This window comes from Pseudonaja textilis, chromosome 3 (assembly GCF_049901715.1).
Source record: "Pseudonaja textilis isolate UNSWEBS1 chromosome 3, rPseTex1.2, whole genome shotgun sequence".
In the NCBI taxonomy this organism is placed as follows: Eukaryota; Metazoa; Chordata; class Lepidosauria; order Squamata; family Elapidae; genus Pseudonaja; species Pseudonaja textilis.
This window is the reverse complement of record NC_141992.1, coordinates 29,822,132-29,834,334: the sequence shown is the minus strand read 5'-3', so window position 1 is coordinate 29,834,334 and position 12,203 is coordinate 29,822,132.

Below are 12,203 nucleotides of genomic sequence, written 5' to 3'. Positions count from 1 at the left end.
ATAATCCATGTAGGACTAACAGATTATACATGGTCATTCCAGCTGATGGAAAGAATACTCAGGATAGAGCCTTGTTTTGCTGGAAGCACACTGGGTCTTTTAAAGGAAGCAAATAAGGAAGAACTGCCTTTCCATTTCATTCATTGTTTAAAAATGCAATTTTAGCTTCTTCTGGCTAGCAAATAGTTTTATAGTTTTAAAAGAAATCACCTTAAAAACTACGTGAAACTAGAAAGCTGCCTTTACAAAGCAACTTTTAAAACAAGGCAGATTTTTTATTATCTTTCTCTCTATAGTTTTTAGATCCATGAAGAAGTACAGTGTCCACTGTGAACAAAACTAGGGGAAAAATACTAAACAGGGCAGGATGAAGGGGTGAAATAGTGAACAATTTACCTTTTCCAATAGTTTTACATATTTATGAGAAAAAGGAAAACTTCCTTTTTTCTTCTGAATTGGGTTATTTTAATATTTATTATTATTATTTCTTGCTATATTTATTTCTGTGCGACAGATTATACACTGCTCAAAAAAATAAAGGGAACACAAAAATAAGACATCCTAGATCTGAATGAATGAAATATTCTTATTAAATACTTTGTTCATCACATAGTTGAACATGCTGACAACAAAATCACACAAAAATTATCAATGGAAATCAAATTTAGCAACCCATGGAGGTCTGGATTTGGAGTTACACTCAAAATTAAAGTGGAAAAAAACACTACAGGCTGATCCAACTTTGATGTTATGTCCTTAAAACAAGTCAAAATGAGCCTCAGTAGTTTGTGTGGCCTCCACATGCTTGTATGACCTCCCTACAAAGCCTGGGCATGCTCCTTATGAAATGGCGGATGGTCTCCTGAGGGATCTCCTCCCACACCTGGACTAAAGCATCCCCCAACTCCTGGACAGTCTGTGGTGCAACGTGGTGTTGATGGATGGAGCAAGACATGATGTCCCAGATGTGCTCAATTGGATTCAGGTCTGGGAAACAGACAGGCCAGTCCATAGCATCAATGCCTTTGTCTTGCAGGAACTGCTGACACACTCCAGCCACATGAGGTCTAGCATTGTCTTGCATTCGGAGGAACCCAGGGCCAACCACACCAGCATATGGTCTCACAAGGGGTCTGAGGATCTCATCTCGGTACCTAATGGCAGTCAGGCTACCTCCGGTGAGCACATGGAGGACTGTGCGGCCGCCTAAAGAAATGCCACCCCACACCATTACTGACCCACTGCCAAACCGGTCATGCTGGAGGATGTTGCAGGCAGCAGAACGTTCTCCACAGCATCTCCAGACCCTGTCATGTCTGTCACATGTGCTCAGTGTGAACCTGCTTTCATCTGTGAAGAGCACAGGGTGCCAGTGGCGAATTTGCCAATCCTGGTGTTCTCTGGCAAATGCCAAACGTCCTGCACAGTGTTAGGCTGTAAGCACAACCCCACCTGTGGACGTCGGGCCCTCATACCACCCTCATGGAGTCTGTTTCTGACCATTTGAGCATGCACATTTGTAGCCCGCTGGGGATCATTTTGCAGGGCTCTGGCAGTGCTCCTCCTGTCCCTCCTTGCACAAAGGCGGAGGTAGAGGTCCTGATGCTGGGTTGTTGCCCTCCTACGGCCTCCTCCATGTCTCCTGATGTACTGACCTGTCTTCTGGTAGCACCTCCATGCTCTGGACACTACGCTGACAGACACAGCAAACCTTCTTGCCACAGCTCACATTGATGTGCCATCCTGGATGAGCTGCACTACCTGAGCCACTTGTGTGGGTTGTAGACTCCATCTCATGCTACCACTAGAGTGAAAGCACCGCCAGCATTCAAAAGTGACCAAACCATCAGCCAGAAAGCATAGGAACTGAGAAGTGGTCTGTGGTCACCACCTGCAGAACCGCTCCTTTATTGGGGATGTCTTGCTAACTGCCTATGCTTTCCACCTGTTGTCTACTCCATTTGCACAACAGTACATGAAATTGATTGTCAATCAGTGTTGCTACTTAAGTGGACAGTTTGATTTCACAGAAGTATGATTGACTTGGAGTTACATTGTGTTGTTTAAGTGTTCCCTTTATTTTTTTGAGCAGTGTATATGTGAGCACTGCTGGCTGCCTGCCTGCCTGCCTGCCTGCAATTTGACAGATCAGGTCTCATTAGGCTCAAGGTTGACTGAGCCCTCCATCCTTCCGAGGTCATTAAAATGAGGACCTAAATATGCTGACTCTGTAAACTGCTTAGAGATGGCTGTAAAGCACTGTAAAGTGGTATATAAGTCTAAGTACTGTTAGGATGGGGAAACATTATTTCTTTTTTACATATCGATTAAGATGATTGCCCATCTCAATAATGTGACTCTGGTACTAACAGGGATTAGAATATAATAAAAGCCTAACGTATCTTTTTAGCTATGTGGGTAGAAACATAAACCTACAATGGATCAGACAGCAATAATTATTTAATTCAGAAAGAGTGCAAAATAAAACTGACTAGTTCTTAGAGGCATGAAAAACATTGCATTATTCTGAAAGAACTCAATATAATTTTCTTTCTTGACCATTCCTGACATCAGTAGATACTGCATACAGCTGTGACTCATATGTGGCCATAGGGGGTATTTGCAAGTGGCTGAAATTCAATTTGATGGAGCAGACTTCACAACTCATCCACAATTTTCCTCTTCATTTGCAATGTGTTTACTGAATATGCTGCAGAAAATCAATCAGAGTGTTTCAATGTGGTGCAAATTGGGGGAACCACTTCAGCCATGAAAATGCTCTATCATCTTCTATTACCATCACTATTTCTGAAAAAAGAAAACAATATAATTGCTTGAAAAGACAGGAATTTACATTTGGAAAATGATTTTCTTTGTAAAGTTTATCAATTTAGGGATGCTCAAGACACAGCAGTTACGTAATTTTTCTGCATTGTACTGTAAAAGTAGTATAATGGATATCAAGAAAATGCAAAAATGTTGCTGTTTTGCCTCTGAAAAATACTTAAGACTTCTATAAAAAAAATTGAAACAGCAAACAAAAATACCCACTATAGTTTAGCATTATGCCTATATTAAGCCAAGGTGGAAACAGAATGTGGAAATAGAATACAATTACATTTTAAAAGAAAATAAATCATTGTTAACTACAAAATGCATACAATATACCAAACCAAGAAAACTATATTTGACTTAGCACCTTATTTAATCAGACAAGAAAGGGGTGAAAAGATAAAAACAAAAAGCCAAAAAAAAAATCAGAAAATGAGATTTAAGCATGGGTTCTAATTAGGGGGGAAGTGATGGCCTAATAGTAAAGACATTGGACTTTGTTGACTGAAAGGTTGGTACTTCAAGACCCAAGCACTGCATAACTGTCTGAGTGCCCATTCTCACCCCAGCTCCTGCCCACCTAACAGTTCGAAAGCATGGAAAAGCAAGTAGCTAAACAGGTACCACATTGATGGGAAGGTAGCAGCATTCCATGCATATAGTCATGCCAGCCACATGATCACAGAAGTGAGTTCAGACAATGCTGGCTCCCTTGGCTAGGAAATGGAGAGGAGCACTGCCTCCTAGAGTCAGACACAACTGGACAGGGGAAATTTTTACCTTTACCTTTCTTCTAATTAGTACACTGCCCTGTTTTAATTTAATTATGCCATTTGTAAATGTCAAACATGAAGACACACCATTTTTTCTGATTGTGGGCTAAGTTGGCTCTTGGATGCTGCACAGCTAAATATCACCAGATCTCAATGGAGAAAGGACCAGGCCTTGCTCAGGTTAGCTGCTCTGTACAAAGGTTTCATTATATGTTACTTGAGTATAAAAATATAATGTCCTAAGGTGGCAAAGGGATGACCCAAATACATTTAGCCTTGTGTTTGAGCTCTTGTTTGTCTTCATGTCCAGGAGTTGGGGAAGAACTGGGACTTCAGTGTACTAGGAGCTGTCTCTTGTTTCTGATCTTACAGAATAAAAGCCAAATGAGAAGTGGGGAAATAGTTTGGTGGAGATAGCTGGGGCTTATCCCCCTTTACTTTTGTTTCTTTTTTTATCATTCTATCAATACAGGTTCTTTCTCACCCATAAAGGCAACTTCTGGGAGCTTGCCATAGAACAAGCAACAGGAAAGATCTGTCTGGAAGGTTGATGTTGGCAGAGAAGGGGCGTTGGTTCTTACCTGATACGCTTCTTTTCATGGAGCTGTCGAGAGCGTCCAGGTTGGGAGGAGCTCCAGTCTCGGCTCTCACAGGCTGAGCTTGAAATTGAGGAACGCCCCTCACCATCACGTGGTCCTCGGGCGCTCCCCAGGTTTTTGCGCAGACGAGAAGGAAGGTCCTGTTCTCATCACACTCAGGAAAAAATATATTAGATTGCTCGGTCGAACAGCCAGGTTTCCCACCAGACGGCCTACGGGTGGGGCTGGACGCTCTCGACAGCTCCATGAAAAGAAGCGTATCAGGTAAGAACCAACGCCCTTTTCCATAGAGCTGTCTCGAAGGTCCAGGTTGGGACATACCAAAACTGGCTAGTCCTGGGGTGGGGCCCCGTCTGGTATAGAATCTCTCCTGGAGCCCTGATGACCCGCTGGAAGGCATGCCCAACAGGAGAACCCCCTGGAGATTGGAATGTCTCAACAAGGGGCCTAAAGAGGAGGTGGGGCTGTCCAGAAGGCAGTCCCGCCAAAGAGGCCAACAGATGTGTACTGGAACCGTGATTCAAGAGACCGGGAAGATCGACCCGTGTTGGGAATTCCCTGGGAGAACTCTGGGACAGAGAGGAGGAGGGAGGCGCAGAGGAGCCCTAAAACTAGAGACCGGGGAACACGGCAATGGGCTACCTCCATGACCCGGGAGAGAAGGAGGGGCCCCTCTGCTAGGATCAGGAAGGCCCCGGGAACCAATTGCCTGGACGTAGCGAGTTCCCGAAACAGCGGCCTGTCCTGGGGGAGCCAGGTTCGGTTCCGCCCAACGGCGAGGCGGACGACTTTGCTCAAGGACCCAGCTGGCCGAGGGCCGCCTTGTCTGGGGATAAAGTAGTAGTGAAGGCTAGAGATCTGTGTGAGGACCGGGAGCGCAAGGAGGAACCCCAGCTAGCATTGGATGGGGGTAGATGTGTTGTCACCAGTTGCCCAGGGCAGGGTGAGGAGGACAAGAGTGCTCCTGGGGTAGGAGCCTGTTGCAAGCAGGGGTTAAAGGTCGAGTAGAGATTGGCCTTCTCGCACTCCTTCCTCTCTCCTTTTTTTTTTTTTTTTAAAGGCAAGCGCCTGGGGACGACTGCATTATTGGGAACGATGGAACGAACCTCTCCCGGATCCCCGGGAGGGCTTCCTGGAAGAGTTATCTCCGGACCCATCCGCTCCGCCGGTAGGGAGATCTGTAGGGAGAGGATCGGTAGTATCTGGAAAAGGAGGAGGAATGGGAAGAACCCTGGCGAGGAGAGGGAGAGGAACCTCTGAAGTCAGACCTCCTAGAGAGGGAAGGGAGGTACTTGCGCTTGTTCCGGTCTCGCCAGGAATGGGTCGAGAACCGGTCCAAATAGCTTCCCCCAGAGATGGGGGCTGATGCTAGCTTAGCCTTGTTTTTAACGTCCGCTTGCCAGTGGCGGAGCCAGAGTAGACGGCGGGCGGTGACCTGGGACGAAATGGCCTTGGTGGAGAACTTTGCCGCCTGGAAGGTGGCGTCTGCCGAGAACTCGCCGCGGCCAGGATCTTGGCAATGTCCTGGTGCGCCCTGAGATTGGCTGCGGAACATGCTGCTTGAGCTGCTGGAGCCACTTGATGGAAGACCTGGTGAAAAAGACGCGGCAGTGGAAGCCCTGACTGCCCAGGCGTCAGAGAGGTGAGCGCGCACAGGGCCAGTTCAGCTCGCTTGTCCTCGGGCTGGAGAGCCTCGAGTGAGTCACTGGGAGTAGAGCGGGAAGCCAGGCTACCACGGGCTCGCCCACGGGAGGGGATCGAGCAAGGTGGAGAACTGCGGTTCCAGGTTAAAAACCGCTTGTCCTGGGCGTTGGGGGGAGGAGGGGGCCCCGAGGAGGCCAACTGCCTAGAGACCATGTCTGAGAATATGGGCGGGACAGGGATCACCTCAGTCTCCACCACGGGCTGAGAGAAAAGAGAGTCGGGAGGAACCCCTGCCGTCGCTGGGTTGGGTGGGGGAGGGGGGTTCAGGCCCGAGGTAGTCCTGGCTTTGAACAGGAGGGACCTAAATAGGTGCGGTTTAAAGAGCCCTAAAAACGTGGGCTGGCCTGGAGAGAGGCCCTCGTCCTCCGACATGTCCCCCTCTAGGGGGCCTGTTCCTGAAAGGAGTTCGCTGCCTATGAGGGACCCCATGTCAAGGTCCTGCTCATCCCCAAAGAGGGAAGGGTCCCCGGGTTCTTGGGCCTCCATCCCCTCCATCTCCAAAGGTAAGGTTAAGTCCCCTTGGGGAGTTGCCTGACCATGCGAGGCCGCTGATCCTAGGGCCTCGGGGGCCGCAGGCCGAGGAGCGAGACCGGCCAGCTGCTGCATCTGTTGCGCTACCCTTTGCCGGATGGCTAGCTCCATAGCCTGCATCAGGTTTTCGGGTATTTCCGCCATGGGGGGTGGGTGAGACTCCTCCGGGTGCAGTTCTACAGCAGTGGTGGGCAGGGTGACCTCAGGGGCCTGTCCAGGCTGTGGGGAAGAAGCAGAAGCAGGAGAGGAGGGGAGAGGAGGATGGGTGGAGGTTGATGGAGCGGAAGGGTCCCGGGGCACAGAGCTTGACTCATGAGAGCGTCTGTCAATCTCCCTTTCGAGGGCCCTGTGTCGCCTGAGGGCATCCCTTTGGGAAGCTTTGGATGGTTCCTGTGCCTGTTTGCGCAGGTGGTGGGATTTAGCCTTGGCCTTCAGAGAAGTGCCACGAGAGGTATTGTCGTCTGCCATCTGGAGAGGAGAGGGAAAAAAAAAGGAAAAAAATTTCTGGTTAATGCGAGACGGTTAACGGGTCTGGGTACGGCCTAAGCAGAGGCTGGAACTCCCAGTGCTCGTATCGCACCCCCTTTTTTGTCAAGGCAACAGAGTTGTTCTGCAACGTGTTGGGAAGTTGGACCTAGCCCGGGGGCCAATCAGCCAGAATAAACGCCAAGCTGTCCCTGCCGGGCGAACCGGGGAAGGGACATGGCAAGCAACTAACTCCTTAGTTGGGGAGAGACTATGAGCCAGAGATTCTTGTGTCTAGGGGAGACCAAGGCAGGATTGCAAGGTATTTGAGCAGTCCCAGGATCTGCCCAGGAGTCAGGGAAACAATGCGGCCTACTGGTAGGCCTCTGATAAGAACCAATGACCCTGGGGCCGCAGGCAGAAGGGAATAATGTAAGCTGAAACCAGGTCTGGATGCGGCCTACGTGGAGGCCGGGAATCCCAGCGCACGTTCCACGCCCCCCTTGTAGTCAAAAAATTTTTTTCTGTTTAAAATAGAGGTTTGGTACGAACCAGGGCCTAGCCCAGAGACCAATCAGCCAGAAGGTGAACGCCAGGCAGCTACCCCTGCCGGACGGACCGGGGAAGGGGTTGGGGGGCAGAGCTGCTACTTCGCCTGCTGGGGAAAAAGCTGCAGGGCCAACGGGCCCTATTTCTGCAGGAGGCCTGTCAGTGGAGTGAAAGACAGGCTGAGACGTGGGAGTCCCAGGCTGCCTAATGGTCAGTTAAGGCTGCGGCCTGTAAAAGGGCCTCTAGTAATGGCGGACGGCCATGCGGCCACTCACAAGATGGCGGCCGTTCCAGGGCACACCCAAGATGGTGGACGCCACAGGGGGCCCAAGATGGAGGCCGCAAGTAACGGAGGCAGCCCCAGCGGCGGTAAACTCCCAGGGAAAAAAAGGAGAAATCGACCCTTTGGGAGAACCAGGGAAGCGTTCCCTGGGCTAGATGGCGTCATGCGGGGGAACGGTGGCTAAAGCGAGGAGAGGCAGGCAGAAACGAAGCGGCCTCGCACGGAGCGATTAGGCGGCAAACGAAGCGGTGGGGGGCAGCGCGCGGCGCCTGCTTTTCTCCCCTTAAGGAAACGGTTCGGATGTTAAAAACACTCCCTGGGGAGTTCAAACCTGAGTTCCTGCGCTGCCTGCCGGTGATCCACGTAGAAAGCGATGAGGAGAAGAGGCCTAGAATGCTGAACGACCAGAGCAAGAGAAAAACAGCCTGTCTGCCACGAGGCTGAGCAAAAAACTGGGGAGCGCCCGAGGACCACGTGATGGTGAGGGGCGTTCCTCAATTTCAAGCTCAGCCTGTGAGAGCCGAGACTGGAGCTCCTCCCAACCTGGACGCTCGAGACAGCTCTATGGAAAAGGGTCCATTCAACATAGACAATGAGAGAGCATCACTGTGACTTGTGAAGTCTGTGCAGTGTTTATATTTCTGTCTGAAGAGGACCAAAACTACACTTGCTGAACTATAGTATATGCCTATGGCTTTGTGGGAGGAGATGAAGGAACCAAGAGAAAATTGCTGCACTGCAACATATCAAGGAAGACAAGAATTTCCTAGAGCTCTCCAAGAGTGGTTGAGAACTGAAGAAAATGACAAGATTGGAGGGAAATTCTTTTGTAGAAGCAAACATGTAGAAGCATATGGTCCCCAAAAGTAAAAGGCTCAGGATATACTCAGTGCTAGTACAACACAGAAATTAGTACCGAGTTTTCTCTTAAGATGATCAGATACTTTTTTTCAATCAACTTCAGCAGATAGCAGCACCTAAATAACCTTCTCTGCTGTATGATCCTGAGTAGACCAGGTTGGTATGGGGCCACAGCTTAGACTGGGAAAAATCAAAATGCATATTACAAGAAGACAAAGGCATACTGCTTCTGAAACATTACTGCCATGAATACTGTCTGGATTTGTACATGAAATTTCCAGGAGCTGTACTAATTCAAAACAGGCTTGGCCTTTTTATCTTCTTTGAAGTGGGATATTGAAATCCCATATGGTTCAGGTCAGTTCTGAAGCATTTGTCTGAAGTTGTCTGGCTATCAGCGACCTAATTAATATATAGATGAAACACAAGGAGGAAAGTAGGGTAGAAGCAAGCTAATTTGAATTAGATTAGCACAATGAGTCAATTTTTCAATACTGCTGGCTGAACTGTCTGTTGAGATGGCCTTAATTACAGTTGTGTCAAACGGGAAGCTAAACGATAAGTGTGAACATTGAACTATATAGAGGACAGTTTAATATGGAAATCTTTTAACCTTTGAGGAGGCTTAAATGAGGTTTAAGTTCAGGAAGCCAGCCACATTTCTACACCCTATAGAAAAAGATTTTATCACTTTTAATTTCTGGATTCCAGTTTTAAGTATTAACCTATTAGACTGCATTATTGTTTCAAGTGTTTTTTTTTTAGGACTTATGAAGCTGGAAGAACTTTTCTTTTCACTGGAAACCATAAAAATGGTAAGATCTGTTTTAAGTAAGAAGCATTCAAATCCTCCCAAACATTCTGCCAAACAGTCCTTCTGCCATAGTGGCTCTAACCCAGATGCCACAATTATGTTTCCACAGGTGTAAATCTGTGTTGGTGCATTACCATCAAAGCCTGGTCTAGAAGATTCTGAACTGGAGTTTTCTGGGACAGGGCAGGATAGAAAGTTTTTGATTCAGCTTTTAAAGACTATCCATATACCTCTAACAATAGCCCAAAAACATTTAACAGACAGGCCCCCATGATATTGCCTTCACCTCATTCAAAGCCCATAGCAGAGGCAATATAAAATCCTGCTCAACTCTTCTGGTTTTGTGCAATCATAAACCAAACCCTTTTTAAATGTGTGCAAGAATGACAAGCATAGTGCAACGACACATTGCTAATTTAGTATGGAAGGCACAGGCTTCTTTGTCCTTTGAAGAAGTTGACTGCTATTTATAGACTGGCTCAATGATTTATAAAGACAAGATATATTTTCCTTTGTTCTTTTTTTTTTCTTTGCTTAAGCTAGAAATGGTGATGCCAAGAACCACTGAAAGATCTGGCTTCTGTTTCTGGAAATGGGGATTGAGAAAGCTTTAGAGTCCTAATTACACTGGCAAGGTTTGACTGTTTTGCTTATTCACTTTTTCCAAGAAAATCATTAATCTGAAAGATCCCTTGCACCCCTATTGACCAGTGAAAGCATATTCATGTTAAACAAGGAATATGTTCTGTTAGACACTTCTGTTCTCAACAACAATCATGTCATCTGATAATTGATTTTCAGCTCACCTACTTTTAATCTCCTTGTGGAAGGCAGGTAGATTTCAAACACAAGGCATTTCTCTGCTTTGTCACTGAGCAACATGTGACCCGTTCCACTTGAACTAACATACTATGTTAGTACCATAATCAAATCAATTTTAGGAGAGGTGAAAAATAGACTAAAGTGCTAATAAGCAGAAGAGGAGGGTGCAATACTATATGACTGGCTAATGTGCACACAGACATATAAACACTCACTCCCAGAACTCAGTGAATCCAACTGTGGGAAATAACAAGTCCATGAACATGTATGGATTTCACACATATACGCAAATAATCTAAAGACACCCAAGGGACAAATAATAAAGAGGAAAGAGGAAAAGTGATATATCCTTCAAGTTCAGAAATAAAGACTGCTGTGATATGTTTCCTTCCAGAAAGGGAAGTCAGCCTGACCAATGGAGGCAATCAGTCTGTTTCTTTTCACTTTCCAGTCCCAGCACAATTGTCAGTAAAAGCTAATTGTCCTTTTTGGCAGGAAGAAGCAAATCAAGCTTGTTGTACCATCTGCTTCTTCTCAATTTAACGTAAAGTTGCTAATCCCACAGAAACTATTTAACGAAATGCAAACTGGACCCCTTCTGTGGTGCTACTCTGTACATATCTTCATACCATGCACTGGGACAAACATTGAAGTGGGAATATGAAATACATACATGTGCATTTTCTAATTAATTTAGAAGCCATCATGATCTGTGTGGTACCATACCAAGATATTGTAATAATATCCTTTTGTTAGTGCTATATATTTTTTCTGGAAAATATTTGTGTAAACATATGAAATGGAATATAGAAGTGCCCTTCAAAGCAAGCCAAGAAGACAGAATGCTTATTCCAGAGGCATCAAACTTGATTTCATTGAGGGCTGCATCAGGGTTGTGTTTGACCTCGGGGGTGGTGGTGTCAGCTCATTGTCACTCGTGTCGGGGGCGCCTTGGTGGCCTGAGTGCTCTCTGAGCGCATGGCCCCCCCGAGCTCTGTTTTTGCTGGCAGAGTTTCAGGAGGCCGTCGCAGCCTAAAACAGAAGCCTTTCCAACCTACATTTTCACTGGCAGAGGCACATCGGGCCAGTCCTTCGCTAGAAGGGTGGTACCATTGGTCGGATCCAGCCTGTGGGCCTTGAGTCGGACACCCATGGCTTATTCTAATAGATGTTAGTTTCTGCATCTAGTGGTAACACCAGAATGAAGACTTACAAAGACACAGTACAAAGTGAATATAAAATCAGAAATACTTCTCACAAATATATGGTTACCAAAACAAAAGATAATTCCTATGTGAAATGGATGAAGCAATCCCTCTCTGGTGAAAAAGTACTAGTAGAAGTGAGAATAATAGCAAGCTAGAGTTGCCCAAGCTACCTAGAATCTATAAAATAAATGAGAATTATAGTGCTTTGCTATTTCATATTGAAGAAAATCTTAAATTCATAGCTAGGCTGGCCAACCGGACTAGAGTTGAATACAATTCTTTCAGTTCAGGAAGTAAATAAATGCTATAAAAATGCCTCAGTTTCCATGTTTCTCAAGCCTCTGTATAAGTCAGAATAGCCTAGAAACATTATAAAGAACCTCTTTTCATTACTCTTTCTGTGATATGTGCAATCATATGTGCACCAAATAATCTTCCTTATTTAAGACTTTCTGTCCTCCACTCGCACAACAAATGAGTGTAGTATAGATCTGCTGGTGGGAATTTGAGCTGGAAAATGGGCACCGCTCAAATTCTCACTACTTAGGAACAAATTCCTTCCTTTCAGCATAGTGTAATTGTGTGCTATAATAGGTAAAATAGCCCAGAATTGCAAATACAAATAAGTACAAGTTACAACACACTTACTGCAGTAATAAAATGCCTGGCAGAACACCTTGTTTGGGAGAGAAGAGTTTGATTCTATAATTATTTTGTGCAGCACAAAGCTTACAATTTCATGTACAGAAAGAAGGAATGTGG